Genomic DNA, 17,457 nt, shown 5'->3' on the forward strand with positions numbered 1-17,457 from the left:
GTGGAATGGTCCAACCCTTCTTCCTGCAGAGAATCTGATGCCAAAGCAGTGACTTCGAATACTGGTGTGGTGATTTCCATGCAGAGAATGAACATAAAATTAATGGCATTTCTGTACATCTGAGCATCACCTTGGGCCAGGTTAGGTGGGTCACTGTCACTGATGTCATCAAGGAGCATCAAAATGGCTTTCAAATTTCTCTGAAGTGCCTTCAGTGCTTTTTCCCTGCAAGCCCATCGAGTATCTGACAGCTGCTGGAGCTCCATAACACGTTGTCCAGGAAAGAGAGACTCCTGAAATTTGACCAAGGCAGCATGACGCTTTGGGGAGCCTGAGCAAAAGGCATACAATTTCTCCACCAAGTTGAAAAATGTCACAAAATGCTTGCTGGACTTTGATGCCTCCACTAGTACCAAATTGAGGCAATGGGCTTTGCAGTGCACATAGAGGGCCTTCTCATTGTGTGCACGGATTCTAGCTTGGAGACCTTTATACATGCCACTCATGTTGGCTGCTCCATCATAGCCTTGACCATACATGTTCTTCATCTCTAGGCCATTCTTTTGCAGAAGCAAGAACACTGTATTCTCCAGCTCCTGGCCTGTAGTTGTATCAACATTGCACACTTCGATGAATCTCTCCTTTATTTGCATATGATGAAAATATCGCACAACAAATGACACTTGCTCTTTGTGTGAAACATCAGAGGTTTCATCAAGTAGAATGGAATACATTTCAGCCTCTTTTATTTCACGTTGTATCTCCTTCCTGATGTAAGTTCCTAGTGCTGCAATGATGTCATTTTGACTTCTGTTGGAAAGCAGTGACACCTGGGGCCTTGTCTTGGTGGCTTTAACTGTGGCAATTTTTTCCAAATGCATTTTCAGCACACTATCGTAGCGGGAAAATACATTGACTAATTCACGAAAATTGCCACGGTTATCACTGGACTCACTCTCATCATGACCTCGGAATGCTTGTCCCTGACGTGCAAGATACACTGTTAGGTCAATTAATCTTGTCAGGATTTCTTTGTTTGTCTGCCTCTCTCGCTCTCTAACTTCCACCCCTTTTACGTCTGAAACATCAAATGCAGACTGAAGGGCCTTTTTCTGGAAATTGATCCATCTAACCATGCTTGTCATGTGCATCTCTGCGCTGGAGTGTTGTTTGATTTTTTCAAGAGCAGTACTCCACTTTCTGATGCCATCAGTTGTCCAGGCTGTTCTGCTTTTATATTTTTCATCCGAGAGGAAAAGCCGACAACTAAAACAATGCATTGAATTAGCAGTGGGTGAGTATTCCAGCCACACATTAGCAGAAAACCACTGTTTCTGGAATGATCTCCCCTCAGTTTTTGGGTAAGGTATATCAAGCTGACATGGGCCCACATTGCAGCACATTGAAACGTATCTGTCATTGCGCTTTATTTTAAATGTATGGATGTGTGTTGGATCTGTTGGGTATTGTAAAGCTGCTAACTTTGACATTATGTGATCGATCTGTTCTTCCTCATTGTGGTCTTCAGAGAGCACTACATCAGTGTCTGTAGGCCTAACTGAACCTGTTGCTGCATTGGTCGCGGCTTCATCTGTTTCTATATCTCCCTCATCTGCTATGCTGGTAGATGGCATAGAGCTGCTTCCCTGCTGTGACTGACTACAATGGAACAATAATAATAATAATAGTATTATTATTTATCATAATAATAAGCTTAAACAGATAGTTTTAATAATAACCCATACTGCAAGTCTTGTAACATAGAAATAACTTTCGTAGGTACAAAATAATAGTTAGCTCAATGCCTGCTGATTAAGTTCATTAAAAACTAAGTGTGAACAGCTTTTAAGATTTTTCAATAGAATTAACTGCAAGGAGCAGATTACATTAAAACATTAAAATAGAACCTGACTCTGCCCTTGACTCTGACCTTTCATCTTCATTTTCCTTTGCTTTCATCCAGGAGAGCAGAGAACTGCTTCCCTGGGCTGCCTGTTGTAGATCCCTTTCTTTCTCCTTTCTCAGCCTCTCTTTCCTAGGCATTATGCTTGCTGAAATTAGTAAATAAATAGACCAAAATGTATGAGAACGAATTAGACTGACTGTGGTCATTACAAGAACAGGGCAGAATGGTCGTTTTCACAGGCAATTGGGAACTGCCTATTTTTCCTTTAGCAAATTAATGTGTTAATGTTGCCAATATGTTACACCAAAAAAAATTAACATGTCTAACCAGTGCTTCTCAAAACTTTTAACATGCACCCCCAACACCGTACCCTTCAAACTACCAATAACAACGTCACTGTTCTGTCACAATCAGGTCACAACACAGTGCGTAAATGTCTGCGAGCATCGCTGAGTCAGTAACAACCAGTTAGGCTAAAGACTGCATCTTTAGACAGTTGGACGGTGTTCTAACTTTCTCACAGGAGACACCTACTAAAGACAGTCAAAGACATTAATTTCAATCTTACCAAAGTAGGACAGTAGTTGACGTTAGTTATGGAAAGGCTAATCCACAAAAACGGAGAAACGTCCATAATTCTATTATTCATAATCATGTCAAGGTTTTAGGTTTTTCTGCAGTTCCATCTCTAAAAAGTGTGATGTCTTCCCGTCACTGACTTCAGTTTGAAAACTTTGTATTTATTCACAGATTTCCGTGAGATCATCCTAAAATTTGTAACGAAAAATGGGCTCAAAAGAGCCCTCTGCCTAACGGCATGTAGCCTATAGCATAACGTGATATTTTCAATAGTGTATGCAAAAAGGTCGGAATTGATGGAGAGTGGGGTTGCCTAAATGGTTTAGGTTACATTTTAAATGTGTCGTTTTTTTGTTTATCCATATGGATGGATGGAGGGGGCAAGCTGGCAAAGTTTGTCATGTGCAGTTTCTGACAGGCTACTTCACAACAAAACAATTGCAGGTTGGTCTTAGAGGGCAAACAGAATAATTTCACTCGATTCATGGGTTACCTGACTGGTTGGGAAGGGAAAGAGCTGCCGTGTTGTCCGCCGTGGCTCCCAGTCGCTATAGTTAGCCTACTATGCCTACTCCAAGTAGTCCTATGTCATGCCGCTGCTACACGCCTCACAACAAATGAACTGCAAGCGTGTTCACGTGACACGGTGACAGTGAAAAAGCGACAGGGTTCGGGTGTCGGGTTCGGGTGAAGAAGGGGCACAAATCAAGCCATTATTTTCACACCTTTTTAAATCGCGCAGCTTTAAAAAAAAAAAAAAATCACGTCTTTCAAAAGGGCACTTTTTTGGACTGAGGGCAAAAGGGCAAGTGCTTCAGCACCACCTCCTCTCTATCTGTGCACGCCAGTGCCAATAAGCCATCCATCCTCAACATCACCTCTCTCGAGACGCACTCCAACTGAGCTGTTTCGCACGATAAATGAATCATGCGTTCCTCCAGGCCACAAAATTTAAAATGCTTAAATGAGCATCAGCAATTACTTGAACATTAATGGAATGAAACCCTTTTCTATTGACATAATTAAATTCGTATTGTGATGGTGTTTTTATTGCAATGTGTGTGCAATCTAGTGCTCCTATGGTATTTGGAAATCCCGCAATTGCGTAAAATTCTTGTTTGATTATGGCTTGTTGTTGATTTGTCCAAGGAAACTGGATGTATTTTGGGCTCAGGGAAATGATGGCATTCAACACGGAGGGCATAATCCGGCTCAGTGTTGGCTGTGAAATGCCCGATCTGTCTCCAATCTCACGTTGGAAAGTGCCGGTGGCTAAAAATCCCAGGGTTGACAATAATTGAATTTGGACTGGAATAGGATTCGTGCGGTTGGTCTGTCGCTCCAAAAAAGGTCCCAAATCACGGCATAAAGGGATCTCTTTCGGGAAGCGGTATCTGCTCAGAAGCCACTCTGAACTCTCACCAAGCAGATCAGTGCGCTCTCGGAAGACGCGTTCCCTCCGGAGTGCACGGTTTGCCAAATCTTCTAATAAAGCCAGATCAGCCATGCTACATTTTCATATACCCATCGGTCACAGGTCTCTGTTATAGGTTCTAACACCAATTAAGCGACAAAGCTGTTTCTCAACAAACATAATTACTTATTGAGTATATATAATTTTTAAATGAAGAACACGCGTGGATAACTGAGACTTTCAATATTGCATTTCCCCTGTTCTACCACTAGATTCTGTGCGTACGCATGGTCGGAGCTGTTCTTATATTTAAGAACATTTCTAAGTATAAGTACAAGATGGTAAATTCCACACTTTGCGTGAAAATGTTCTCACGCAAAAAATACGCACAAATCTGTGCGTAAGAACGGTTGATAAATGAGGGCCCTGGAGTACCTGCGGTCCGCTCGCCGACTCAACGCCCGCCAAGCTAGATGGTCCATGTTCTTCAACCGCTTCCACTTTAGTATCACCTACAGGCCCGGCTCCAAGAACGGCAAACCGGACGCCCTGTCCCGTCAGCACGAAGCGGGTGAGGTGGAGGAGAGGACCAGCCGCATTTTACCTACGGCATGCTTTGTGGGAGCCGTCACGTGGGGGATCGAGGAGGCAGTCCGGGCGGTCCAACCACTCATTAAAGCACCAGAGGGGTGTCCTTCTGCGTACTTGTTCGTACCTGAGTTTTTGCGCTCCCGAGTCCTTCAATGGGGACACTCCTCTCTCCTGGCCTGCCATTCAGGGGTTCACCGCACTCGGGCTCTTATTGGGCAGAGGTCTTGGTTGCCGTCCATGCTCCAGGACATTCGCCGTTTTGTGGCCGCGTGTGAGACCTGTGCCCGGAATAAGAACCCTTCGCGAGCCCCAACAGGGTTCTTACTGCCTCTTCCCATCCCTAGACGTCCCTGGTCTCATTTGGCGGTGGATTTCGTGACCGGTCTTCCCCCCTCCCGGGGATACACTGGGGTCCTTACTGTGGTGGACCGGTTCTCTAAGGCAGCCCATTTCATCCCCATTCCTGGATTGCCCTCTGCTAAGGGGACAGCGCAACTACTGATCGATCACGTGTTTCGGCTCCATGGGTTGCCTGTGGATATCGTGTCCGACAGAGGGCCACAATTCGTGTCTCGTTTTTGGAGGGAGTTTTGCAGGCTGCTTGGGGCCACAGCGAGCCTGTCCTCTGGTTTCCATCCCCAGTCTAATGGTCAGACGGAATGGCTCAATCAGGACCTGGAACGGATGCTACGTTGTCTGGCCTCCCACACCCCCACCACGTGGAGTTCCTACCTGTCCTGGGCAGAATACGCCCATAATTCGTTGCCGGTCTCCTCTACTGGCCTTTCTCCCTTCCACTCCTGTTTAGGGTACCAACCGCCTCTGTTCCCATCCCTGGAGACAGAAGTCACGGTCCCTTCAGTGCACCAGTTTTTACACCGTTGCCATCGCACCTGGAGGATTGCCAGGACGTCCTTACTACGCTCCAGAGCCCGGATGGAGAGGTACGCCAACCGACGTCGGTCCCGGGCACCTTCCTTGCGGGTTGGGCAACGGGTCTGGCTGAACGCCAGGGATCTTCCCTTACACGTGGTGTCCCGGAAGTTGGCTTCACGCTTCGTGGGACCTTTCCCTATTACGAAGATCATTAATCCCTCTGCCGTACGTCTTCGGCTCCCGGCTGCTATGCGTAGGATTCACCCCACTTTCCATGTCTCCCTGCTGAAACCTCATGCTGTCAGTCCCCTGGCCTCTCCTGCTCTTCCTCCTCCGCCGCCAAGGGTAATAGGTGGCGGAAAGGTTTTTACATTGCATCGCCTGCTGGCTGCTCGTCGCCGAGGTCGTGGCCTGCAGTACTTGGTGGATTGGGAGGGATACGGCCCGGAGGAGCGCTCTTGGGTGCCGGCTCGGCACATACTGGACCCCTCCCTCATCGCTGATTTCCGACGGGACCATCCTGATGGGGGGCTTGGTCCTCCGCCTGGTGGCGGTCGTCGGGGGGGGGGTTCTGTCACGGATCAACCCCGGGGAGTCCCCGACTGACGTCACGACAACCACGCCGTCGGGGATTCCTCGCTCCTGCCCTCCCCGTTGTTTTTGATCTGTCAATCAGACACCACTATACCGGGCAGTCCGGTTTCTCCGGTTCTCGGCACATCCACCCACCCCCAGCTGTTGCTGCTTTTGTTCCGGATGGGAGGGACTATATCAGCCGTCCGCTCTTGCACCCTCATGCGAGATCTTCTAGGAGTATTCCAGAGTTCAAGCGTTTTCCTGTTTTCTGCCTCTCCGTGTTTCCTGACCATTTTGCTCTACCGTTTTAGACTCCGAGTTTTCTGTCCTAGCCCCTTGATGCCCGACACTGATCGCCTGACCTTCGCCTGTTCACCGACTACGAGACCAGCCCAGCCCCAAGACCGATTCCGCACATCGCCCGACCCCAGCCCGTTCCACGACATCGATCCCGCCTGCTCCTTTCCTCGTTTACGAGCGATACGTTCGCCAGTAGACCTCTCGGTCTTTGGACTGTGTTTTTGTCTTGCTCTATTAAAACTCCTTGCACCGGTTTCCGCGCCAGTGTCCTCTTGGTTCCCTACCGATACGTCACAGCCTGCTCTAGAATTACTGGCGCAAGTTTTACAGGAAGATATTTCTCTTTTTGCCAGCCAAATGTGATTATTCGGCCTACACTCTCCCATTCTTGTTTATCGAAATCATGCCTTAAGTATGGCACTTTGAAGCCATTTCCCATAGTGCATTGCTCATAAAAGTCATGCCAAAACTCTGAAAGTACATCCCTCAAAACTCCTCCATCATCCACCGCCTTTTCAAGCTTTCCATTAGGAAGAATAACTTGAAAGTAAATTTTATCTTCCATAATACTCGCCTCAGAAAAAACTTGAATAAGTTCCTTCAGAATCTGTCCACGATGAAGAACAATAATTTTCTTTGCTCTTTCTCTGTGATAGGCTTGTTCCTGCCAGATATCCATGGAAGAAGGCAAAGGTGAATCAAATGACTGTTCTTGAGAGACAGGCAGGGTATCATCAAGATTTGAATAGTCCATCCCAGAGGTGCTTTCTGTGTGGAAAGTTATAATGCCACTATCCTCTAAAGCAGGGGTGCCCAAAGTGGGGCCCGCGGGCCAAGGTTGGCCCGCCGTACTATTTAGATTGGCCCGCCAATGAATATCTAAAATTTTAAATTATACTGTACTAAAATTTGTTTCAAAAATTCTTAAAGCAAGAATCCCAGTGTAGCTATCAGTGCGTTTACTTTTTAGTGTACGTTGGCCTAACTAATATACTCGAACCCGGTTATGTCGCCGGCCTAGGGGGTTGCCAAAAAGCGTCGAGATAACCGATGATCGAGATAACCGAAAACCAATATGGCGGCAATATACTGTTTTAAGATATGCTTGAAATGTATTTATGTGCGTTAATAAATTAGAATGTACATGCACGGGTTTTTGGCGTTGCCGTGATTTGCTTGATGACGCGATCGGCATGCTATAAAAATGCACTAACAACAAAAGGCATATGTGCACCAACTAAAAGCGGAGATTTACCAGTATACAATAAAAACCACCGTCGATTCTCGATACAAACCTTTAATTATATTATCCAACATTGCAAACACAAAGATCGCTCACAAAAAAACCTGCGGGGTGTAGTCCGTTGTTACAAAAAGCAAATCTGCAGTGTCAAAATTACATTCAGAAGTCATTTCGCTCTGACAGCTCTGAAATGTATCGTACACGCAGTTAATATGGTTTTTTTACAAAGTCTAAAATGCTTTGTTGCTTTTTGCCTTTAACAGTCTGCTTGAAAACAAATGCTTCAATATTATTTATGCTGTCTAAAACAGTCCATCCCCTACAAAAGAACCCTACTGTCGAATTTTTTGTAGCATTTCTATCACCTCACCGGCAGAGGGAATTGGTTCCAAATCTTCGTCCGCATCTTCTTCATCTTCGTTGTCATTGCCGCATGCAGATATGCTTGGCTTTGGTTTTGACGGGGATTTACCTAGATCGCGTTTCACCTGCGTTGTTCAGCGAATTACCATGCGAATGCGATTTGAATACGCGCTGTTTAGCACTTGTGATACATTTTAAAAAGCCGGTGTTCTGACGAGTTGGGCTACCGTAGCGCTAATCGATAGCCGAGTCTGACGAGTTGAGCTGCTTTGTCGAGTTAGGCTACCGTAGCGCTAATCGATAGCCGAATCCGTCGATTCGAGGTATAACGTATTACGGCATCTTTATTTATGCATTTTAATTATTAATATATTATTGACATGTAAAAAATTTTAACATATAAAACTGTACTTAATAATATAGGGTAGCCAGTGTGCTTCCAGTATAAAATGACATAAGGGGAGCCTATTTGGATACATTATTTTAACACCAACACTTAATAATATAGGGTAGCCTACCTCGATAGGCAAGTATGTAGGAATGAGGGGAGCCTGTTCGGATATATTAACACTGGACACTTCATAATATAGGGTAGCCTACCTCGATAGGCCAGTATGTATGAATGAGGGGAGCCTGTTCGGATATATTAACACTGGACACTTAATAATATAGGGTAGCCTACCTCGATAGGCCAGTATTCCCTACCAAAAAATGTCTTCCAATGATAATCACAAATTGTTTTAAGTAAATTATTTAGTTCAATTTTTTGTTAATTTAAGATTTTCAACTATATACAAAAAAAGATTAGCAACACAGAGTACACATCCCACCCCACCAGTCTTCCCATCCCACCCCGACAGTTTATTTTATTTTAAAACATTTTGGGCAGTAATACTGCGGGCAGGGCTGTGGGTCATATTGGGCACATTTAGAATGTGCCCATCTTCTGCATGAATCACACTGGACCTACAAAAAAAGGAACAAACAAAAACATAAAAATACAGACAAATTAAATGGTCACATGTTTTGAGAGTGAGTACATTAATAAATATTTTATGTTACTTTACCATTTTGATCATGCTTGTTTCTCTATCATTTTCAAGCATGGAGCACACAACACAGTAGTCTTCAGTATTTCCTAAAAATCGAGGGGTTTATACGGTTCTGTTACTCTGTTGCATATTGTATGAGTAAATAAATCAAGTTACATTTCTTACAGTTCAAGTGAAAATCTGCAAAGTGGAATGATTATGCATCTATGTTTATCACTTTAAAAAGTAATAAACAATAAATCTGACTTGAGATTTGATGATCTTGCTTCATTGCCATTTACCTGTACACTGAAGCAGTGCACAAGCCACTTCAAATCGTGCCTTTGTTACGGCCTGTGGAGATGTTTGGACCGCACTGATGTCTCCTGTTTCCAGATAATTTTCTGCAAACTATAAAATGGCATTTTAGCTGCTAACTATTCCTATCAGACAGTCTTAGCTGTAAAGTTCAGTTACTTATGAATGCATAAAATGAAAGTATAAAAATGTTTACCATCAACACTAAAATGCCACAGCTGCTGCAATCTTGCTGCTTGTTGTGCTGCATCGTTTACACAGCCCACTTTGCTGCCCGCTCCTCACAGTCAGTTGTCTTCAAGAAATTCCTAATTATTATTCAAATAATGAAATTTTAACATCAACATAGAGTCATGCAAGACAAGTCATATATATATAAATTATAAGCACCTCCAGTTCCGCAGAAATTTCCGCTCATAGGCACCTTCATTTGACAACGGATCAACCAAGACAAGAATCCAGGCAGACATGTTGACAATCTATAAATGTCATAAGACAACAAAATGCACATCACAATATTCAGATTAATGTAGCAGTTAAAAAATAATAATAATAATATTGCACTGTTAAAGAAATTTAACCAAACCACTAAAATCCAGTGAGCCCCAATGTTTACAGGGCACAGCCACAGTTCTTCCACTGGAAACCTCATCTGAGGAATAAATGTAAGAAATGTTTACATATAACCAAGAATGCAAATCGTAATGTCGTAATGTAAAAGCTGACCAATCGCAAATCACACCTTTGCTTCTGTAATTCAAAGGACAAAAGTGGTTTTGTATCTACCTTTCTGAGTCTCTGGAATTGACCAGAAAACAATAATGCTCCAACAACAGAACAGAGTTGATGAACAGGTTTCTGTTTGAAAATAATTACAAATAATAATGATAATTAAAGTACATTGCAAAGAAAGATGAACAAAAGCTGAATAAACATTATAAAACTGTAATTTTCACTTGCCTCGTGTTTTTCAATGAGAGTGTAAATGTAAGCATCAATAATCTGGATTGCAAAAAAATTAAATTAGTAAAGTTATTTTTGGCGTTATCATTCATTTTCAGTCTTGCACTGCTTAGTCTCTTACCTCATCCCCCAGCCACTCAGTCCCATGAAGTTGACGGAACGATGAATCATATAATTTATATGGTCCAACAACCGCTTCCACCTGACCATGATCTTTTGCAGCCCAAAGCCTTCGAACTGAAAACACCACATGAATGTTTAACCAAAATTTTTACAATACCTATTACTTTAACTGTACTGTTACATGATCACAATTAATGGCAATGCAGGAAGAACAAAGATTGCCCATCAATGTAATAACAATGCCTTGTCAAACTCTTTACGCAGAAAAGGCAATCCACATACTTTTGAAAATATAGTGTATTTGACAAACAGTGACCAACAGGCCAACATGCACAGTTTGAACAGGCCAAAACCCCTTCAAGCAAACAATGAACTGGGGTAATGCAAACATATGACCAACGGGTCAACTTGCACACACACAGCTCAATCACCACAACCTCTTTCTTGTATGCTTTCCCGTACAGCCAATGAAGAATCCTGTGGATCCTTCAACATTTAAGATTGGTTAAATCAACACAGTACACAACGTGCATTGAAATATACACTTGACCGACAAAATCCAGAGCCTGTGTACTGAAAACTGTAGATGAATGAAGACAATTAATTAACTGAATATATGTTGCTGAAGGGGCATTGTCATGCTCGGGCGTAAGGCGAGCAGGGAAGCAAGCGAGCTGAGCCAAACTTACGGGTAGAATGGGGGTTTATTAGCTGACGGACAGACAGGCACGGACATCCACGGACAATACAATGCCGGATCTGGCAGACATGGGGAGACGTGGACTAATATACACAGGACTAGGTAAACGGAACAGGCAACAGGTGAGAACAATCAGGGCTGAACGCGAGGTAATGAGGGGGGCGTGGCACACATCGGGATCGTACGGAGCGGGATGTGACAGAACCCCCCCCCAAAGGCGCGCACACCGGGCGCGCCAGAGGAGAGGCGACGGACGAGACGAACCGGGAAAACAGGACCTGGAAAACAAAGCAGAACGTCAACCAAAAACAGGGAACAGAACGGAGACGCAGAACAAGAACAGGGACGAGAAGAAAGACAAGACACGACACAGAACCGGGAAGGCGGACAGACAAACCAGGAAGGGAGACACAGAAGGAGGGGAGAAAGGCGGAACAAAAGGGCCAGGAGTGAACGGAGGAGACAGAGAGGGACGAGGAACAAAGGCAGGAGGGACAGACGGGAACGGAGGAGGAACAAGGGGAGCACGAGGGAGCCCAGGCGGGCGATGGGCAGCGGCCGGAGGGGCCGAAGGGGAGAGGGAGGAGGGAGCAGGAGGGGACCACCCAGGAGCCAAGGGAACGGGACGAGGGAGTGACAGAGGGGACATGGAGGGAGCAGGAGGGAACACCAGTGAAGGCAGGCAGGAGGGGGAAGCCGCAGCAGGCGGAGGCGCAGCCGGAGCCGGCGAAGGCGCCGTCCGACGCTCAGCCAGAACAGGGGGGCCCGGAGGCGACCGACAAGGAGCCGGAGGCGCGACCGAGGACCGGCACCGCGGAACCAGGGGGGGACCCGGAGGCGACCGCCGACCCCGAGCCGGAGTAACCGCAGGCGGCCCCGGAGCCCCAGCCAAGGCGAGCGAGGGCGAGCCAGGGGGCAGGGCGGGCGGGAACCGGGCCCCACGCCTATGGCCCCGTCCCTTTCGGGACACCGACAGGCGGGGTCCTAAGGGGCGTGGGTCCCTGCAGGGAGAGGGATCTGGGGTCCATAGGACGGTCCCCGAGGGATCCCACTCAAGGTCCCCCTCGGGGACAGGAGTCTGAGTCTCGGGCGGGGCCACGGGTGTGGCCAGTGCAGCAGGCGGAGCCGCCGACGAGCAGGGCTGGACCGGCGAGCTGCCAACAGGGGACGCCGCGGGCAGAGCAGCGGCAGCAGCCGGCGATGCAGCTGCGGGCATGGCCGCAGGCGGTGCAGCCAGAGGCCAGACGGGCAGGTCAGGCGAGCGGCCAGCAGGGGGCGCTGCAGGCAGAGCAGGGGCCACTGCACGCACCTCGGCGGGCGCCGCCATCACGCGGCCAGCAGGGGGCGCCGCCATCACGCGGCCAGCAGGGGGCGCCGCGGCGGGCGCCGCCATCACGCGGCCAGCAGGGGGCGCAACCGCGGCCACCTCAGGCAGTTCAGGCGCCGGCAGGACAGGCGAAACAGGCAGTTCAGGCGCCGGCAGGACAGGCGAGCAGGAGCCGGGCTGGCCGGGCAGGACAGGCGAGCAGGAGCAGGGCTGGCCGGGCAGGACAGGCGAGCAGAAGCAGGGCTGGCCGGGCAGGACAGGCAAAACGGGTAGGACCGGCGAGCAGGGCTGGCCGGACAGGACAGGCGAGAAGGGCAGGTCAGGCGAGTGGCCAGCAGGAGCCGCCACGGGCAGAGCGGCGTCTTCTTCTGCCGGCGAGCGGCCAGCAGGGGGCGCCGCGGCAGGCGCCGCCATCACGCGGCCAGCAGGGGGCGCCGCCAGCACACGGCCAGCAGGGGGCGTAACCGCGGCCACCTCGAGCAGAGCTGCAGGCAAAGCAGCAGGAAGAGAGACGGAGCCTCCTCCTGCTGCACTCTGTCTCTGTTCCGCCGCTTCTTGCCGCTTACCTTGGAAAGCGGAGCCACCGCGATCACTTCGCCCGGGCTCCGGGCGACACGTTAGCCTCTCAGCCGTGTGAGACGCTCGCTGAGACGGCGTAGGAGTTTGCGTGTCCGCTCGAGCGGGTACTGCTGTCCAGGCGGGCGCTCTTCCGTGAGGAGGTCCGCGCCCCGGGTGGCCAGCTCCAGGGCTACAGGATCCTCTAGTACTTGTGGTTGGGAGCGCCAAAACACAAAGTCTTGCAGGAGACCGAGCCGGTGGTGCTCGGTCTCCCGCGTTGTGCTGTGTGGGAGATCCGGCATTCTGTCACGCTCGGGCGTAAGGCGAGCAGGGAAGCAAGCGAGCTGAGCCAAACTTACGGGTAGAATGGGGGTTTATTAGCTGACGGACAGACAGGCACGGACATCCACGGACAATACAATGCCGGATCTGGCAGACATGGGGAGACGTGGACTAATATACACAGGACTAGGTAAACGGAACAGGCAACAGGTGAGAACAATCAGGGCTGAACGCGAGGTAATGAGGGGGGCGTGGCACACATCGGGATCATACGGAGCGGGATGTGACAGGCATCATATTCAAGGCAGATGTGTGCTTTCTTGTCAGATAGAGGTTTTGTATTTACCTGTATTGACACTTCAGGGATTTGGATGACTATTTTGGGGGCAAAATGAATAACACTCGGCCTGGGCATATCTTCTGCTTGTCTTTCCAGATGCTCTCCTATGGTCATGGAGTGTGGGCTGTCAGAATATGTACTGGTCTTGTCATTAGTTTTGCTCCGTCTGTATGGCTTTATGTGGTCGACACTGTACTTGCTTTTCAGAGTAACCCCTTTAGAATTGGACAGTGTGACAAGCTTGCCAGTGATTGACTGAATCACACAGGGCCCAGAAAAATCAGTCTCAATTCTTCCTCCTTTCCTTCCTTGCTTCCTCACATTAAAGAGTAACACCTCATCTCCAACATGATAAGTTATGTTCCTGTATTTTTTTTGGACCCGTTTTGCATATGCCTGCATCTGTTTTTCCTGAGACTTTGCAATGTTCTCCTCTGTTGTTTTTTTGGAAGTCTCCAAGGACTCTATTTTTTTGTTCAAAAATGCACCATAGGTGCTGTCCTCTGGAAGGATTATGGTAGAAAGCTGAAAAAAAGTGAAAAAATTGTAATTACAACTGAAACAAGTAACAAATAATTAAAAATGCTAAATTTCAACAAGAATTGAATTCATCTTGCCACAACTCTTTAATCACTATTTTTAAAGAAGAATACTTATCGGCATGTCGACAGGAACCTCAGAGGGGAACACAGCTTCCCTCCCATACATCAACATAAAAGGAGAGTGCTTTGTAGTGGTGTGGACCTTAGATCTTAAGGAAAACAATGTTGCCTCCAAAAACACATCCCAGTTATTCTGCCTCTCATTCACTAATTTTGTGAGAGCTCTATATGTGAAATTAGAAATACAAGATAAGCCAACTAATGTCTCCCATAAATAAATTTCTCAAACCAGGCAAAACATTAAATCAGGAAATAAACTAAACAAAATAAATACCAACAGTGAATAAACAGCTCAAAAGAATCTTACCGCTTTATGTTGGCATTTGTTCTCTCATCCAGGCCATTGGTTTGGGGATGATAGGCTGCTGTTACACTCCTTTCAATCCCCAAGGTACTACAGAGGCTGTTGTTCAGCTGAACATCAATCAGTTACATGAGAAATATTTATTACAAACACAAAGGAACAATTCCTGAATTGCCTGGTGAAATAGAGCAAATATGGTGTCCCACTTCAGCAGCTGATTTGGTCTTTAATGGAAAGGCCTCAACCCACTTTGAAAAGTAATCAGTGGCTGTAAGAATATACTGGAAGCCATCTGTAGTTTTCGGTAGAGGTCCAGTCAAATCAACCCCAATGAGCTCCCAGACTGCAGACACCTATTTATGCAAAACAAACATTAACGTTAACATGTTTAACACTTTATAAACAATTTTTGTACAATAGTATTAAGACACCACTGTATACATTTACCTTTATACACTGCAATGGCTGTCCCATCTTCTGGCACTGATCACATTCCAAGACCTTTAAGAAAGTAGCTGTCGATAATTATATTACTCTCACAACCATTCAAAACACAGATAACTTAAAGACATACCCAGCTGTCGATATCAACGGACTTCCCATGCCAATAAAATCTTGAACATATTGCAGTGCGTGTTTTCAGAATGCCTGAATGACCTCCAATTGGAGACGAATGGAACTCTCTAAAGAGTTTTCTTGCATCTTCTTTGGACTTAACTGCTTTCCAAAGAAGAGCTCTCCGTCTGTAGTAAACATTAATTAATGAATTATAAACATGTTATAAAAAATGTTATCTTCCCAATATTCTTGGTACATTTGAATGCATGATGTAGACTCACCTTTAAGCGTGAACTTTGAAGCATACCTCCTGGGGCTTAACTTCTGGGACTTATCATACCCAAGCGGGTATGTTCCCTGAGAAAGGAAATCATGCAATTCTTCCCACCTTTTCTCCATAGCTATACAGAGTGAAAAAGGAAAACTTTATTTAGCATGCAGTTAGCACTTTTACATTTTTTCATGTAAGAAGTCCAAAGTAACGGTAGCAAAAGGCGTTTTTTTTAACCCCATTTCACATGTAAAAAGTCACTTAATAAGAACAGACTGTATCACTTAAGACATAATTTAATATTTATCACAATTATAAACAAAATAAATGTTTATAATATGCACGTCTGGGTATGGAGCACGTGTTCATACGGACTAGCTCATAAATGGAGCATCAACATACGCTCATATGCCATTACAATGTACACTGAAGACAGATTGTATATGCACAAAAGTGCATGTGTATAAGCTGAAAGTAAATTTTTTTTAAAGTTTTTAAAATATTACTCACCGCAAATCAGTGCATGAAAGTAACAATTAAGAGAGTTTTTAAAATATTATTCACCTTAAACCAGTGCGTCCAACGCAAGGTAGCTCAGATTTATGGGCGTGGTTATGAATCCCACGACAGTGGAACTGCACATGCGCAGAAAGGCTCGATAGCCCGTCTCGATAGGTAGCTCAACTCGTCAGAACACCCTGTGATTAGTCACGGGGATCGAGATAACCGATGTTAAGTGGCGATTTTGGCCCTCTTTCGTGCTCGAGATATTAGGGTTCGGCGACATAAAAGAATCGACATAACCGATGAGAAATGCTTTTGCAATAAGGGAATTTGGCGGTTCCACTTCAAAAACGTCGACTTAATAGGGTTTGCGAGTTAACCGAGGATGAGATAAGTGGGTTCGACTGTATATTATACAGTCCTCACTCATGGTGTTTTGATTACATTTGAAATATCTAAGACTAAAATTGAAATACAAGCAACTATAAGGGTAATGTAGAGTATATCTGTGCACATATGTACATTTCCACACTTCATAAATAGTCATATTTTAACAATTTACAAAAAGTCCCATGAGTCTTTGCTGCCGCCAGACGGGATCAAACCAGTTTGTGGTGGGTCACCACCGGGCTGCTAGCTTAAGCAACTATCAACATGGAGCGGCATCGTCAGTGGCACACAGACAAAAGACTTTTTAAAAAATGCTGGGAGGAAGAATATTTTTTCACTTAATATAAATGCTAAAGCGGTCTACCTTATTTGTAACCAGTCTGTTGCTGTACTAAAGGAGTATAACATTCGTCGTCATTATGAGACGAAGCACGCAGCATTTTCGCAATTCAAAGGTGATGCGCGAAAGAACAAGACCAGGGAGCTGCTGGCTAAACTTCACAGGCAACAAGGGACTTGTTGATTATATTGTTGCTACTGTTGTTGTGTTGCTGTTGGACATGCACTCTTTGACATTTTGCACTACATGTGATTACAAAAGTTTAGACGTGCTCTAAATGCCTATATATGACTTATTTGTCATATTTTGTTTAATGTTATTTACACAGAAAGGAAGGTTAGATAACTGTTTGATAAATAAAAGTACTTTACTTTACTATTAGTGTTTGTATTTTGTGTAAAATATTACATTTGGCCCGCGGTCCTCCGATAGATTTTCATTTTGGCCCACTAAGGGAAAATGTTTGGGCACCCCTGCTCTAAAGCATCTACATGAAGTAATGGTTCATGTTCTGGCAAACTGGATGCATCCATTGGGTCGACTATGGAGTAAAGAAGGGAATTACTCTCATTGCTTGCATTTCCAAACATTGCGCTGCTTCCAATATAAATGACACCTGAAGTATTTATCTCCACAGCCTCGGTTGTTGAAGTGTCTGAAGAGTGGCAATAGATATTAGGTCTGTCAGGTGTCTCTTCACCTTCTCTTGCAACTGAAACACTACTCTCCTCCAGATTTACACCACTGACATTTTCTCTTCTCTTAGTTGTTAAATAGAAACGTATGAGCGGTAACTTGGTCTTTTCATACATTTCCCCGACTGTGATACCATCTTCTAATGAATGCTGCTGAAAGTCAGTTAAATTAATCTCAAAATCAGTAAGGCTCCCCTCTGAATTTCTTCCATCTGGAAAAAACAACTGCACAGCCTTTTCAAT

General features: G+C 45.8%; 1 long non-coding RNA gene across 1 annotated transcript; it reads right to left on the bottom strand.

Moving 5' to 3' along the window:
• Positions 1 to 7,866: 7,866 nt before the first annotated feature.
• Positions 7,867 to 9,639, bottom strand: LOC140578573 (uncharacterized). Its single transcript, XR_011982840.1, has 5 exons — positions 9,588 to 9,639; positions 9,394 to 9,505; positions 9,182 to 9,290; positions 8,916 to 8,986; positions 7,867 to 8,814 (listed from the first exon to the last, which is right to left on the bottom strand). It is a non-coding gene; the product is annotated as an uncharacterized lncRNA (long non-coding RNA).
• Between the last annotated feature and the right edge of the window lie 7,818 nt (positions 9,640 to 17,457).

The sequence above is a fragment of the Paramormyrops kingsleyae genome, chromosome 15 (genome assembly GCF_048594095.1).
Source record: "Paramormyrops kingsleyae isolate MSU_618 chromosome 15, PKINGS_0.4, whole genome shotgun sequence".
NCBI classification, from domain to species: domain Eukaryota; kingdom Metazoa; phylum Chordata; class Actinopteri; order Osteoglossiformes; family Mormyridae; genus Paramormyrops; species Paramormyrops kingsleyae.